A 15,485-nucleotide genomic window follows, 5' to 3' on the forward strand; every position below is an offset into this window, starting at 1 on the left:
TTTGGAAACCACGGACACCTCCTCCCTTCTGGACAGTGTTGGAAAACTTCTGAAATAGCTTCCAGAAAACATAAGGTGAGTGTGATTGCACGGACACTATGGTGATACTCATTGCATTCCTGGGTCGGGAAGATCAGTGCCTTGTTTTTCTTTGTTTTTGGCAGGATCCTTCAGAGTCAACCAGATAGGGAAATATTTTTCAGACAAAGTGCTACTTTCTTAAAAGTAATCAATATGGAAAATTTAGTTGGAAAAGGTAACATGTGAAAATCCTTTGAGTTTTGATTGACGGTTAGAAGGATGTCACGTCCCCTATTTATCTCTTTTGGGCTCCTCTGGTGGCTCAGATGGTAAAGAATTGGCCTGCGATGGCAGATACCCAGGTTCGATCCCTAGGTCAGGAAGATCCCCTGTAGAGGGGAAAGGGTACCCACTCCAGCATCCTGGCCTGCAGAATTCTATACATGAACCATACAGTCCATGAGGTCACAGACTGATTCGACAGAGTGACTTTCACTCTCCCTCTGGTGGGGCCTCAGACTCTGGCCTCAGCTATGACTGACACACAGGCGCAGCTGGGCTGGTGAATCCCGCCTGCGGCTCCTGCGCCTACGTCCCCCATCCTGCTCTGTTCCTACTTGTCTCCTGGGCACCTTCACTTCATGCTCCGCAAGCACCACGAGTCCTCTTTGACAGGAGATGCGGGTTTGATCCCCGGGTCAGTAGTTTCCCCTGGAGCAGGAAATGAACATCCTACGAGTGGATTTTCAGTCCATGGTGGGCGACAGTCTGTGGGGCCTCAAGGAGTCCGGCACGACTGACCACTAAGCGCAGCAATGTCGCATTAGACCGCTGACCCTCCCCTTCCCCGGCAGGCTCTCTTTCAGTTTATCACATCACAATGAGTACAGTTACCCGAGCTAGACTAGGAAATGGCCCCTGCATCTCCACTCCTTTCCTGGCCCCTTGCCCCCAGTCCACCTGGTTCTCACATCCTGTGATGCCCGCCCTCATCAGCTCTGGGCAGCATCCCGTCACTGCTGCACTGCCCAGGCTCAGGCTGGCCTGTCTGTGCCCTGGTCCCCAGAGCTGAGCCCTAGGGGCCCCTGGGGCCTCTCCCCCTGCACCCAGTCCATCCTAAGGGCCGGTGCTGGAGTCAGAAAGGAAACGAGAGGGAAGGAGGGGAGGATATGGATGAATGAAGGAATCATGATACTTGTCCAGTTTCAATCTTAGAATGGTTCCCCCAGTTCTTGTTCAGTCCCCCAGTCCTGTCTGACTCTTGAGACCCCGTGGACTGCAGCAGGCTAGGCTTCCCTGTCCATCACCATCTCCTGGAGTCTGCTCAAACTCATGTCCATTGAGTCAATGATGAATCCAACCATCTCATCCTCTGTCATCCCCTTCTCCTCCTGCCTGCAATCTTTCGCAGCATCCGGGTCTTTTCCAATGAGTCAGCTCTTCACATCAGGTGACTAAAGTTTAGAGCTTCAGCTTCAGTCCTTCCAGTGAATATTCAGGCTTTATTTCCTTTGGGATTGTCTGGTTTGATTGCCTTGCAGTTCAAGGGACTCTCAAGAGTCTTTTCCAACACCACAGCGCCATGACTGACAGATAAAACCCCAATTCCTCAGAGCGGCCTCCAGGTTCTTTCCAGTCCAGCCCTGCCCCATCCTTCCAGCCCTGCCTGCCTCACCTTGGCCGCTCCCCGGCCCACACCCCCTGCCCGGTCCTGAGTGTACCTCCCGGGAGCGGGAGCCCTTTCCCACCAGTGACTCCGCCTGGTTGTTCCTCCTCCAGCCGCCCCTGGACCTCACCCCTCCTTCGAGCCCGGCTCCTCTGTCACCCCGGGAGCCCTGCCCAAGCCCCACCGCCTCAGTAGCTCCGACCTTCTGGCCCCATCGGGCTGGTTACGTGCCCATCAGAGCCGCCACCCGCTGCACCCAGACACAGCCTCTTTCCTGTCCCTCTGAACCCACAGAAGAGGAAGAGCGTGTTTGATCCGTCTTATCCCTCGCCTCCTTTGTGACCTTAGAGTCCTCTGTACTGTCAGTTTCCAACCCATAGAGCTTGGGGGTTTCAGCTCTGCTAGGAAGTGGGGCTTCGGGGTAGGAAGATGCTGTTGCCCCCTGAGCTGGTCTGACTGTTGCCCCGCCCTCCGGCTTGCCCGGTCCGCCCCGCCCCTCCCGCTCTGCCCCGCCCTCCGGTCGTCCCGCCCCGCCCCGCCCCTCCAGCCCAGGTATTTGGGCCCCAGCGCCTTGGACAGTGGAGCCTGGTGGGCTTCTGTCAATGGGGTCGCACAGAGTCGGACACGACTGTCGCGACTTAGCAGCAGCAGCAGCAGTCTTGGTCCCTACTCAGCCTGCTCCTACCGTGCCCGGTATGTGTGGGGCGGTGGGGCCGTGGCATCGGCCTGCGCGAGGCGGAAGGTGGGTGGGCCGGGCGGGGGCTGGCGAGAGGCTGGGTTTTCTTTCGGACCAGGAGGCAGCGGCGGACATCACGACGCTGTGAGTGTGGGTCCTGGCCCCCATCGCGATTTTAGGGTCCTGTGAAATGTGTATGCTTCTTACTGGCGTAGGCATGAATGGAGAAGAGCTGTCCCTTAATGGGGATCTTCCCCCCCATGGCTCGAAGCTGGGTCTCCTGCACTGCAGGGGGGTTCTTTACCATCTCAGCCACCAGGGAAGTCCAATTTCAGTATCTATCGAAGCTCATTGAAACATTTCGTTTGTAAGAAGTCGTGAGACTGTTAATAAGCAGGCGGGTTCTTCACCAGCTGAACCATAGGGAAGCCCAAGAATACTGGAGTGGGCAGCCTCTCCCTTCTCCAGCACAGTTTCCAACCCAGGAATCAAAGCGGGGGCTCCTACAGTGCAGGCAGATTCTCTACCAACTGAGCAACTAGGGAAGCCCATGGGTCTATCTTCTCTTTGTTATATCTTCTTACACCTTTCCTAAAGGTGATAGTGAGCTTTCCTGATAGGTCACTTGGTAAAGAATCTGCCTGCAATGCAAGAGACCCTGATTGAATTCCTGGGTCGGTAAGATTGCTTGGAGAATGGATAGACTACCCACTCCAGGATTCTTGGGCTTCCTTGTGGTTCAGCTGGTAAAGAATCTCCCTGCAATGGGAGCCCTGGGTTCGATCCTTGGGTTGGGAAGATCCCCTGGAGAAGGGAAAGGCTCCCCACTCCAGTATTCTGACCTGGAGAATTCCATGGACTGTATGGTCCATGGGGTCAAAAGAGTCGACATGACTGAGCGACTTTCACCTTCACTTTCATAAATACCTTTTTGCTTAAGTACAGCTGCAGAAATACATTTCACAGCCATTGTGCTGCTCTGTGCACTTTGAAATGTATTTGAGGCTTCCCAGGTGGCTCAGTGGGAAAGAATCCACCTGCCAGTACAGGAAACTCAGGTTTGATCTCTGGGTCCAGAAGATTCCCTGGAGGAGGGCATGGCAATCCATTCCAGTATTCCTGCCTGAAGAATCCCATGGACAGAGGATCCTGCCTGAAGAATCCCATGGACAGAGGAGACTGGCAGGCTGTAGTCCATGGGGTCATAAAAGAATCGGACAGGACTTAGTGGCTAAACAGCAGTTCTTAGTTACACTGGAAACACTGGGGCACCACTTTGTAGCATCATTTGCCCAGTGTGAGAAGAAATTCCTGTCTTACTTTGTCCCTATTGGAAATGATGGTTCTCGAACTGTTCAAGTTTCTATTTGAAAAAGGAGGTTTTAGTTGTCTGTCCTCCCCTCTCTCTCTCTGTCTCGTTTTTGGGGAGGGGGCGCTGCCACAGGGATGAGGGGTGGACTGCAGGGCCATGACCTGCTGCTCAGCTCTCACTCTGCTCCTTGGAGCCCAGCAGAGCTAAGCTGCTGCTTTACTCGGCTCTTTCGGGAGCTGCGTTGGCTCCATTCTTGCCCGTGGTGGACCACTTCCTTGATTCTGGCTGCTCTGCAGGTCAGCCGCCACAGAGTTTGCTAATTAGGCTCATTTTGTGTTGTTTCTGATAGCTTTCCTGTGCCTTGTTCCTGAGTTGAGTCTGCAGGGCCTGAACTATCAGAGCAATTCCCACCAGCGCTGGGGACCAGGACCCTCCCAAGTCCCTGCCCGGGGGGCTCGGTGCCGCCTCTGGTGTTCTGTGTCATTGCCCCGGGCAGTGCACGAAGCAGCGCTTCCTGTTTGATTTCGTGGCCTGCATCAGCGTGGGCTGTTCACTTATCTCACGATTCATGTATTTTCTGCGGTCAGAGTGTCCTGAACAAACCTCTGGGCCTCACCTCTTCATTCCCTCCTTTTCAGTTTAGTGGTTTTACAGGGAGTGGGTATGCTCTCGCCTTTAATGACCATGAGCAACTGTTGTCAGTGCAGAAAAAGAACTATTACCAGCCTCACTGTGGCCTTTGAAGACCAGTGACCTTCTGGTTTTCTGTGTATTAGTGTTAAGCTATTGGATACTAAGGCCTGTCCTGGTGGCTCAGTGGAAAGAATCCTTCTGCAAGACAGGAGCCTCGGGTTCATCCCTGGGTGAGAAAGATCCCCTGGAGGAGGAAATGGCAACCCACTCCAGTTTCTTGCCTGGAAAATCCGTGGACAGAGGGGCCAGGTAGGCTGTAGTCCACGGAGTCACAAGAGTCAGACATGACCTAGCTACTGAGCAAGAAACTGGATATTAAAGCTGGAAGAGAATGTGTGTGTGCGGTGGTGGGGGTTGTTTCCTCTAGGTTCTTCCCGGCTGGTCTAGGAATTAAATGGACCTCAGACAAATCAATAGCAGAAAACCAAGCCCACAGAATGTTGTGCGAATCTCGAAGATACAAGGCTCAAGAAGTGATAAGGCAGGGGGCTATGTGTGTGTGCAGATTTTACCAAACAAGGGGGTTTGCCTGGGGCAGCAAGGTGGTGAAGTAACAGGGTTTGCTGGTCTCTTGAACAGCCTTTTCAGCCTTTCGTTCCCCTCCTTGGCCATAAAGATGTCTCTCTGCCTCCTGGTACAGGGAGGGTATTTCCATGGGGAGATTTATTTTCAGCTCCAGGGGGAACAGAAGAAGGGCAGCGTATGCTTTCTGCACCAGCTGTTTCTCAAGTCGCTTTACTTCAGAGCAATCAGTGTGCTGCAGTGGAGTGTTCTGGGGTGAGCTGCCCTGCACCCATCAGGAGCACAGATTACCTGGTGCGTCCCCGTCCTCATGCAGGGAGCAGAAATCAGGGAGCTGATGCAGGGCCCGGAGCGGGGCTGCCAGCCTGCACGCCCTGCAGCTTCGGGCCCTGTCCTCGGGTCACTTGCTTGTTTCTCCCAGGTCGGTATCTAGGACTGATGGTGCTTTCTGTGGAAGAACTGGGGATCTCTCAGCTGTCATCCCTTCTCACCTGGCAGAGAGGCCCTGAACCCGCACATTCCTCCACCCAGCCCCACAGTGTCCTGTTCTGGACCAAATGCCCTCCGTGGCGGGGCTGTCGACCTCTGAGGCCAGGCCCTGGAGGTGAACGTGGGCGCGTCCCCAGGCCTTGTCCCGAGCGGGGTGAGCAGGCCCTGGGCCTGGGCACGGGGCCCTGGGTTTGGGCTTTGGCACAGTTGGAGCTCCCAGAGGAGGAGACCTTGGCATCAGGGGGCTTGTCTTCGAGGCTTTCATGCTTCTTTGGATGGGATTTACTTCTCTTTTATCTCAAGGCTTCAGCTTATGCTAAGCGGGGTCTTTCTCTCTCTTTACATAACGTTCAACTTGTGTAACTGTGTGTTTGGATTGATCATTTTGAATGATTCTTGTTATAAAATCGTACCTAGAGGCCCCAAACACAGCGAACAGTCTAGAAATGGGACCAAAAGCCAGCAGTACCTTCCCAACCCTCCCAGATCGTGTCCCAGCGCCCTCTCTGTATCAGCGCTGGCTCTCAGCCGTGTTCACATGTCAGAAGCCCACAGGGGGGTCTGAGGCCCTGAGGAAACCGAGTTTTGTGCGTGTACCTGTTTGCCGATCGAAGCAGAGCGTCATTGCTAACAACAGTTAAGAGCAGAGTGAGACGCGGTCGACCTGTGGCCTGAATTTGCGTGACACTGATTTTAAATCCATCCTTTCAGCCTCGCTACCATGGATGAGCTGTCAGCATCAAACGGCACCTTTGCCTTGACCCTTCTGAAAAAGCTGGGTGAGGACAACTCGAAAAATGTGTTTATCTCGCCCCTAAGCCTCTCCTCTGCCCTGGCCATGGTCCTCATGGGGGCCAGGGGCAACACCGCAGCCCAGATGTGCCAGGTACATTCGGGAAGCCGGTTCTGGGTGGCAGCCGACGCTCTTTCTTTGGCCCGTGAGCTGCTGTCTGTGATTCGAATCCCATGGGCCGTGCTGACAGACAGGCCTCGCTCTCCTGTAGTCAGGGTGTACTGCAGCTGTGGGTTTTTATCTGTTTTTGATTTCAGACCCTTTCTTTAAGCAAGAGCAGTGGCGGAGGTGAGGATGTCCACCAGGGTTTCCAGAAGCTTCTCAGTGAAGTTAATAGGACCGGTACACAGTACTTGCTCAGAACCGCCAACAGGCTTTTTGGACAGAAGTCTTACGATTTCCTCTCGGTAAGTCATACTCCTGATTGCCCGAAGCAGGTAGAGACCGAGGTTGTGTGGAGACGGGAGGCAGGCCTTGTGGTGCAGAGAGGCCTTGTGGGCTGAGACCCACACGGTGGGCAGGGTGTGGGACCCCAGTCACGACCTCATGCTTCCTGGAACCGTTCGGTCATTGCCTGTAAGAGGAGCCCTGTAACAGCCCTGTTCACGTGTTCCTGAAGCTTCAATGAGTTGATTGTCAGAGAACTAACACAGATCATACCACACTTGCAGGTGAGTTGGCCTAAACAGGGGAGTGATCGAATAGAATATTTCTGGTGTTGTTTTTCACACGTTGGAAATATTTTGTGCATTGTCAGACTTGCTCATTTCGCTTATACATGTAAATATTTTGATTATCTTTTCGTGTGCAGAATTTTTTTTTAAGTTTTTTCTTCTTTACTCTGGTTCTATTTAATTACAGAGCTTTCCTGATTTTAAAATATTTTTCGTACCCACCTCAAGTCATCTGTTAGTGTGTTCTTATTGTACAAAATGCAGACAAGGCCAGAGTCCTCCCACTCTCGTCCCCGCCCTGCCCCCACGCCCCATATCAGGGCTTGTCCCCTGTACACGGAGAAAGTCTGCATCTTACTACCTTTTTGCCTGTTGTTGTTCAGTTGCTGAGCCGTGTCCAACTCTTTCCGACCCCGTGGGCTGTAGCAGGCCAGGCTCTTCTGTCCTCTTTACATCCCAGAGTTTGCCCAGAGTCATGTCCATTGAGTTGGTGATGCATCCAACCCCTCATCCTCTGTCGGCCCCTTCTCCTTTGCCTTTGATCCTTCCCAGCACCAGGGTCTTTTCCGATGGGTCTGCTCTTCGTATCTGGTGGCCACAGTGACGGAGCTTCAGGCTCAGCAGCAGTGTGTGTCCGCCTCACCCTTTCTCAAGGTGGTGGGCGGCGTGCTCAGGGGTGGCTAACTGAGACGCAGCCGCCAGCCCCAGATTGGGAGTGGGGTGGGGCCCAGCCCAGGCCGAGCCGGCAGGGATCGTGTGTGTGTGGTTCTGTCCTGTGCGTGGGTGCTACTCAGATGGACTTTAGAAAGAAGCGACAGAGGGAGGCTCTCAGATCTCAGTGAATTCTGCCTCATTCCTACGCCGACAGCTGCAGCCCTTTCCTGTCGTCCTTAGGAAGGGTAGCGGGTGGGCATGTCCACCCTCTGCTCAGCGCTACAGGCCTGAGCCTTTAATATTTTGATTGTTCATGAGACTGAGCAGCTTTTCATGTTGATGAAACATTTGCTACTTGTCTGAAAATTGCCTATTTATAGGTCCTTTGTGTAGTTTTACTTTTGAGTTTTAGGTCTTTTTTTTTTTTTAATCAGTTATTTGTATGTTAGGATAGCGATCTTTTTCTGTTATATGATTCTTTTCGTTTTTTTCCACACTTGTTTCAGACTCTAAATTCACTCTTATAAAACAGGTGGTGTAAAATGAATACAGTCATTGAGGCTAATATTTATGAGGCTTGTACAGCTTGGTGTGAATTTTTTTACAATCTGGTTTACTTGTTTTTGTAAGTCTTAGCTATATGCTGGTTTATTGTCATCTTTGTAGGAGCCTTTCATATGCAGAAAAGAGATTTTCCAATAAACACAAAGAATTGGCTACTTTTCTTTAACTTCCTTTGTTTGCTGCTGGATATTTGAAACATCATTTTTATATGGAATATAAAATCAAAAGATGAGAATTATTTGTCAGTTATTTCATAGTGATCGAGTGTTCCAAGGATCCAATATCAATCACAGTGTATAATTAGATATTCCTTTAGTTTGCTTTTTGACTGGTCATTACTGACTAAACAGTAATTTAAGAAGCAGGCCCTTGTTTTCAGATGTGTTTAAAAGCTGTTGAAATCACCAAGGGTATGAGGAGGTATCGACTTGGAGGCGACCACGTTGCTTCCAGACTATTTTCTTAGATTGAGACACTAACATCTTTTTCAAAAGCCCCGATTAAGAGTGGAGCAGTAGGTTGGCAGAGCCTGAATGATGTGAGGGTTCTATGAAATGAGGCACCAGGACCACGAGATGCAGGGTCCACTGTGTGGGGAGAACTTAGCCACGTGTCATCGGACAGAGGCTATTCTCCCAGTCCTCAGAGCACCTCTGAGACGTCGCTACCACTGCGTCCTTGCTTCCAGGGGGCAAGGAACCAGAGAGACGCAGAGACCTTTCCAGGGTCACACAGGAGGGAAGCCCGGAACGCGTGCTGGCGGCAGTGTGGCCACATTGCCCTGAATGGCTGTGTTGTTCTTGTTTAGTCGCTCAGTTGTGTCTGACTCCTTGCGACCCCAGGGACTGTAGCCCACCAGGCTCCTCTGTCCATGGGATTGTCCAGGCAAGGATACTGGAGCGGGTTACCATTTCCTTCTCCAAGGGATCTTCCCACAAAGAGATCAAACCCTCATCTCCAACATTTGCAGGCAGATTCTTTACCACTGTGCCACCTGGGAAGCCTGTGCTTTACTCAGTTATTTATTCAGTGTAGCTGAAAACTGAGACACGGATTGAAGGTTAATTGCGCACATTCGTTTGTCCATTACAAAAGTAACCGTCAAATGATCTGTGTTGAGGTTACGCGTGGTGAAGAAGTCAGCTGTTGGCCCTGTCTGTTTCTGTAGCCATGTGATTCTGTCATTCCGTCTCTCCTAGTGTTTCAAAGATGCCTGCCGCGTGTTCTACCAAGCAGAGATGGAAGAGCTGGACTTTGTCAGCGCTAAGGAGGAGTCCAGGAAGCACATAAACACCTGGGTAGCCGAAAAGACAGGAGGTGAGGACGTGTCACTACTTCTGTTTGCACAGTATTTGAATCGGTCTTATTTTCCATTAGTTCCTTCTCAAGACCATCGAATGTAAACAGAAATGGCTTTTTTCTCTAAAGAAGTGGAACTTTCAAATCCACTTCTGAAATTTAATCAGCAACCAATTTCTCTAGCTTTCCCCCTCCTCATCGATATTCAGTGCACCTCTTCCAGAGCAATCACACTTTGACTTTTGGCTGTTGCAGTTAATGTTCCTATAGTCTGCCTTTTCACAAAGGGTGGAAGGAAGACTCTGGATGCGGCGCCACCTCCCTGCCTGTCGAGCAGAGCGCGTGCTCTGCGGGTCGCTGAGCATCACTGCAGGACACGCGGTCAGGCCCTGGGCCACCCGCGCTTCTTCGTTTCGGTGCTCTCCACACTGGCTTCGACCTCTCCCCTTCAGGAGGGTCCCCTCACGCTGTAGACCGAACATTCCTTTTTCTGTCCCTGTGAATGATTCTGCCCTTATTATTTGTTCATTTTATGTGTTTTATGCAACTCATGGTATTTTTCTGAGCAGAGACTTGAAGGTTTTTGATTTTGTTTTCAGGCCAGGCCCCCTGCATGGGTCTCCCTGGTGGCTCAGATGGTAAAGAATCACCTGCCAAAGCAGGATAGGCGGGTTGGATCCCTGGGTCAGAAAGATCCCCTGGAGGAGGAAATGGCAACCTGCTCCCGTATTCTTGCCTCGGGAACCCCATGGATGCAGGAGCCTGGTGGGCTACAGTCCATGGGGTCACAAAGAGTGGGACCCAACTTAGCAAGTAGACGGACAACTCGCTGCACGTGGTTGTCTGGGGGACAGTGAACCCTCTGGTCTGTGCACTGACTCCTCCAGGGGACGGGCCAGTAACTACCCTGCCCAGCACCTCACCAGGAAACCCTGTTAGCTAACTGGTCCTTTAAATCTTCCGTGCAGGTAAAATTAGAGACTTACTCCCTGAAAATTCACTTAACCCCATGACACATCTGGTTCTTGTGAATGCCGTCTACTTCAAAGGAAACTGGGCTAAACAATTTCCCAAAGAGCACACCACGAAAAGAACATTCAGTGTCAGCGAGGTGAACAAGAATGTTTTATTAAGTGAAGGAGGTTCTTGGAAACGGTCCCTGGGGTCGCCTTGGTTTATGGAGCGGGCGAGGAGGCTGACCTTCAGGAACGTGAGCCTCTTGTGGCCTTGGTGGCCCAGATGTGGATCCGGGCAAACCCTGGCTTCCTCTCCCCCTGCTCCTCCTCTGCTGTGTCATCAGGGGCGGTCCGTGCGGCGGGTGTACTGTCTTGTATCGCACATTCCACGGGGCAGCTCGCGGGTCTCTGGGCCTGCTAGAACCCTCAAGATCCAGTTCAAACTCCAGACCGTGGCTGTGATGCTCCATGGGCCAGGATCCTACCGTCTGACCCCTCCCGTCAGGAGATACCTACACAGACGCCTTTCTCTGCAGGGCGTCCAGGAGCCTCCCTAGCGGTCTCCATGACCCGGGTTCCTGGTTCCTGTGTCCCTCCTCTGACTCTCACAGAGCCCGTGGCCTCTCACAGTGGCTCTGATGCCCCAGAGCCCCTCGGGCCCGTGTGCAGGACCCGGGAGGTTACTTGGAAGTTTTCCTGAGGACGCTGGCTGGGCTGAGAGTGGCGGGGGTAGGAAGCACAAGTGAGATTGCCTTGTGGTTTTCTGATCCTTGTATCTATTTACTCGGCTGTGTGGGGCTCCTTGCCGCTCAGCCTTTCCTGCTGCTGCCGAGGCGGAGGCCCTCTGGGCTCGGGGCTCGGGCTTCTCCTGCTGGTGCTTCTCCTGGTGCGGAGCTCGGGCTCTGTGCCCATGACTGCAGGAGCTGCGGCTCCCCGGCTCTCAGCCCAGGCTCAGTTTTGGGCCCCTGGGCTTAGAAGCCCCTGGGCTGTGGGGTCTTCCCAGACCAGGGCTGGAGCCTGTGTCTCCTGCATTGGAAGGCGGGTTATTTGCCCCTGAGCCACCAGGCAGCGCTGTTGTCTTTAAAACCAGAGCCCACATGGTTGTTCATGGTCAGCTGTGGGCGGGAAGTCCAGGCTCCCAGGACACGACAGGGTTTGACGGCGGGATGAGTGGTGTTGCCATGAGCAGAGGTGGGAACGTACAGATGGAGCAGGCGGAGGGGACACGAGCCGCCAGTGTGCGAGCCGAGCTGGAGGCTCCTTTCCGTCCAGATGAGATGTCAGGCAGGCAGGAGCCAGGGGCGAGGTCCTGCCGGGAACGTCCAAGTGGAGCCCTCCTGGGTCAGCAGGAGAACAGCAGCCTGAGGCCTGAGCGCTGGGAACCAGGGGTGGGAGCTGGAGCCGTGCAGACGAGCTGACGACGCGAAGCTGGGGGCGTCTGGAGACAAGACAGAGTGTGTGGGCGCAGGGGGCCGGCTCTGATGACTCGTCCCGCGTGTCCACGGGTCTTGTTTCAGTTAACGTTTATCCATTTCCTTTATAGAACGTGGAGAAACCTGTGCAGATGATGTTCAAGAAGTCCACCTGTAAAATAACCTACATTAGAGAAATAAGCACCCAGATTCTGGTGCTTCCCTACGTCGGCCAAGAGCTGAACATGGTCATCCTGCTGCCCAGTGAAAGCACTGACGTGTACACGGTAACCAGGCAGCCATGGCCCCAGAGCCCGAGGTCTCGTCTGGATCCCTGCCGGGCACTGGGCTCCGGAAACTCGTGTGCAGCCGGCAGGCCGCCCCCAGCCCGCAGTGCACGTTGTGTGGGTCACAGTGAATGGTCTCCGAGGCAGCGTTGCTGCAGACCCTGAGATGTTTACTTTCTCTCCAGGTCGAGAAGGCCCTGACCTACGAGAAATTCGTTGCGTGGATGAAGCCGAAACCTGCTGGCCGAGGAGAAGGTGGAGGTGTTCCTGCCCCGCTTCACGCTGGAGGAGAGTTATGACACAGAGTGCGTCCTCCAATGCCTGGGCATGACCGATGCCTTCAACGTGACCCGGGCCGATTTCATCGGATTGTCGTGCCAGCAAGGCCTGCACCTGTCCAAGGTCGTGCACAAGTCCTTCGTGGAGGTCACCGAGGAGGGCACGGAGGCCGCGGCCACCTCAGGGGCCAGGATCATGAAAGCCTGGGCATCGTGCACCGGTTCTGTGCCAACCGCCCCTTCCTCTTCTTCATCCAGCATGGCAAGACCGGGGCCATCCTGTTCTGCGGCCGCTTCTGCTTACCGTGACAAGGTGGTTGTGGCCCTCCTGTGCCCCTCACCATTCTCCCCGATCTCTGCGAAGAGCTGGAACCCCAGGTGACCTTGAGGAAGGTCCACAAATAAAGGGCTGATCGAGACCGCCTGTGTGTGTGTGTGTGTGTGCCTGTGTGTGTGTGTGCCTGTGTGTGTGTGTGTCTGTGCCTGTGTGTGTGTGTGCCTGTGTGTGTGTGTGTCTGTGTCTGTGTGTGTCTCTGTGTGTGAACCCCAGCCTGTCCGTTCCCCCGACTCCCTGTTCCCACTGTCCTGTAGGGGGACCACCCCGGGTCCTCCCTTCCCAGCTCACTGTTCCTGGGCAGGTCACCGCCACCCTTGCCGCCCCACCCAGGACCTCTTACCCCTTTCTGAGGCACACTGCGATTGCTTCAGTTCTGAGTCTCAGGGAATTTTACCCCTATCATTCGATGTGCTTCTTGAGTGTCTCTTTAGGTCCAACCTGGTCCTTTCCTCTGCGTCATAAATCCACATTAGGATTGAACAGGTTTTGTAGAGAGAAACCTCTTTGTGAAACTGAAGCTTTCAATCTGGGTAGTTTTCATAAAATTCCTTGGTCTGGGAAAAACCCTCCGTACAGCCATACTTGAAGTCCCACTTTCTGCCATGTGACACGCAGGGTGGCTGTGGGGTGAGATTAGTGAGTGGGAGGAGGGGTCCCGGCCCTCTGACTGGGCTGCAGAGCAAGGGCGCCTCTGTGACTCACACATCCTGCATCTGAGCTCCTGGTTCCATTTCAGGGTCTTGACCTCACTGGGAGTGGTTCTGGGTCAGCCTCGTGATCCAGGAATCGCCTGGTTAATCAACGTTCATTTTTAACCATCAACCTGATCTGTCTTTCTGTGTTGCTGAACACTGGGACACCTTCCTGGGCTCGGGGCTCCTCTTCCTGGCCACCTCCTGTTTCTTTACAGAAGCTAAAAACTTGAGGCCCGGGCTGCAGGGAGCAGGGGAGCCGACTGCCAAGCACTTCATGTGTAGAACCTGGAACCACCAGGCGCCCTTCTCTGGGTTCTGTGTGTTGGGTGCAGGCCCTTCCCGATCTGGCCTGGATTTCAAGGCTCCTTCCTGCCACTGTCTTCTCATTCTCCACCAGGACACATGCCCCCAACCCCTACCGCCACCTCCCGGAACCTCCCAGGTCATTTTCAGAGGACCTGTTCTCTGACATCACCGGGCAGACCTGCATCTAAAATGCTGTTTCCCTCTGCGTCTCCCTGAAGAGCTTTAACATTTGTGCATAATCGTATCCCCCAGGAAGCCTCACCATCCCTTTGGAAATCTGTCCAGACACTGCAGTTGAGGCATGGACACAAAACCAAGTCAACGAGAATGAGGTTGTCCTAAGGCCGGTCACCTAGTGGGGAACATGGAAGCTCCTACATAAAGTCTGTCCGGAGTAAAGTATCTGCCCGGGACTTCCTTGGGGAATTTGTGTGTAGCTGCCACCATGTAGATATTTTCTCAAAACAACTAGGAATTACTTCTGAGCACGTCTGGTGTTCTCATCACCTGTGAGGCACCTCAGGTCGGAGGTTGTGTCCTCAGCCAGGTGCCCAGCGCCCAGCCCAGTGCCACGCTCGTGGGAGAGGCCGAGACGTCCCTGCTATTTGAGTTGACAATCTTCATTATGGAGGGACGGAGCATTCATGGGGGAAACCAGTTTAGAGGGAGAAGGTCCTCAAAGTTAAGGAAAAATCAAGTTTAAAGAAAGGTTTTTCAAAGTTACGGAAGAAACAAGTTTAGAGGGAGAAGGTCTTCAAAGTTCCAGAAAGCTTTGCAGAACAGGGCCATGCTCAGCATTGCTCTTTGTAGGCTGCTGAGAAATGGCATCTGAGTGCCCGCAGGCAGAGCTGCAGGCACGGTCTTTTGCTAACAATACCCGGACACGGCTCACTGGGCTGAGGGTTAGGAGGCCAAGGGGGACTGACCTTGGTGGTGGTGGGAGATGGTGCTCTGACGGGTGACCCAGACCTGTTGGGGTGTGCTTGCCAGGACCAACTCTATTTCTTCTCTAGAGCTGAAAGGCAGATTAGGAAATAAACACTTTGAAAAACATGGACACCTCCTCCCTTCTGGACAGTGTTGGAAAACTTCTGAAATAGCTTCCAGAAAACCTCTTATAAGGTGAGTGTGATTGCATGGACACTATGCTGATACTCATTACATTCCTGGGTCGGGGAGATCATTGCCTTGTTTTTCTTTGTTTTTTGGCAGGATCCTTCAGAGTCAACCAGATAGGGAAATATTTTTCAGATACAATGCTACTTTTTGAAAAGTAATCAATATGGAAAACTAGTTGGAAAAGGTAACACTTCAAAATCTTTTGAGTTTTAATTGACTTTAGAAGGATTTCATGTCCCCTATGTATCTCTTTTTCCTATTTGGAATCAGTCTGTTGTTCCATATCCAGTTCTAACTCTTGCTTCCTGACCTGCATATAGGTTTCTCAACAGGCAGGTCAGGTGCTCTGGTATTCCCATCTCTTTCAGAATTTTCCACAGTTTATTGTGATCCACACAGTCAAAGGCTTTGGCATAGTCAATAAAGCAGAAATAGATGTTTTTCTGGAATACTCTTGCTTTTTCCATGATCCAGCGGATGTTGGCAATTTGATCTCTGGTTCCTCTGCCATTTCTAAAACCAGCTTGAACATCTGGAAGTTCACGATTACGTGTTGCTGAAGTCTGGCTTGGAGAATTTTGAGCATTACTTTACTAGCATGTGAGATGAGTGCAATTGTGCGGTAGTTGAGCATTCTTTGGCATTGCCTTTCTACAGACTGGTTTCAAATAGGAAAAGGAGTGCGTCAAGGCTGTATATTTCACTCTGCTTATTGAACTTATTTGCAGAGTA

The 15,485-nt window shown here is 52.6% G+C and overlaps 1 pseudogene; it reads left to right on the plus strand.

The window, feature by feature from the left end:
- Window positions 1-5,200: 5,200 nt before the first annotated feature.
- On the plus strand, window positions 5,201-12,605 carry LOC128055996 (serpin B6-like; annotated as a pseudogene).
- The last annotated feature ends 2,880 nt before the right edge of the window (window positions 12,606-15,485 follow it).

Source organism: Budorcas taxicolor, chromosome 11 (genome assembly GCF_023091745.1).
Source record: "Budorcas taxicolor isolate Tak-1 chromosome 11, Takin1.1, whole genome shotgun sequence".
NCBI lineage: Eukaryota > Metazoa > Chordata > Mammalia > Artiodactyla > Bovidae > Budorcas > Budorcas taxicolor.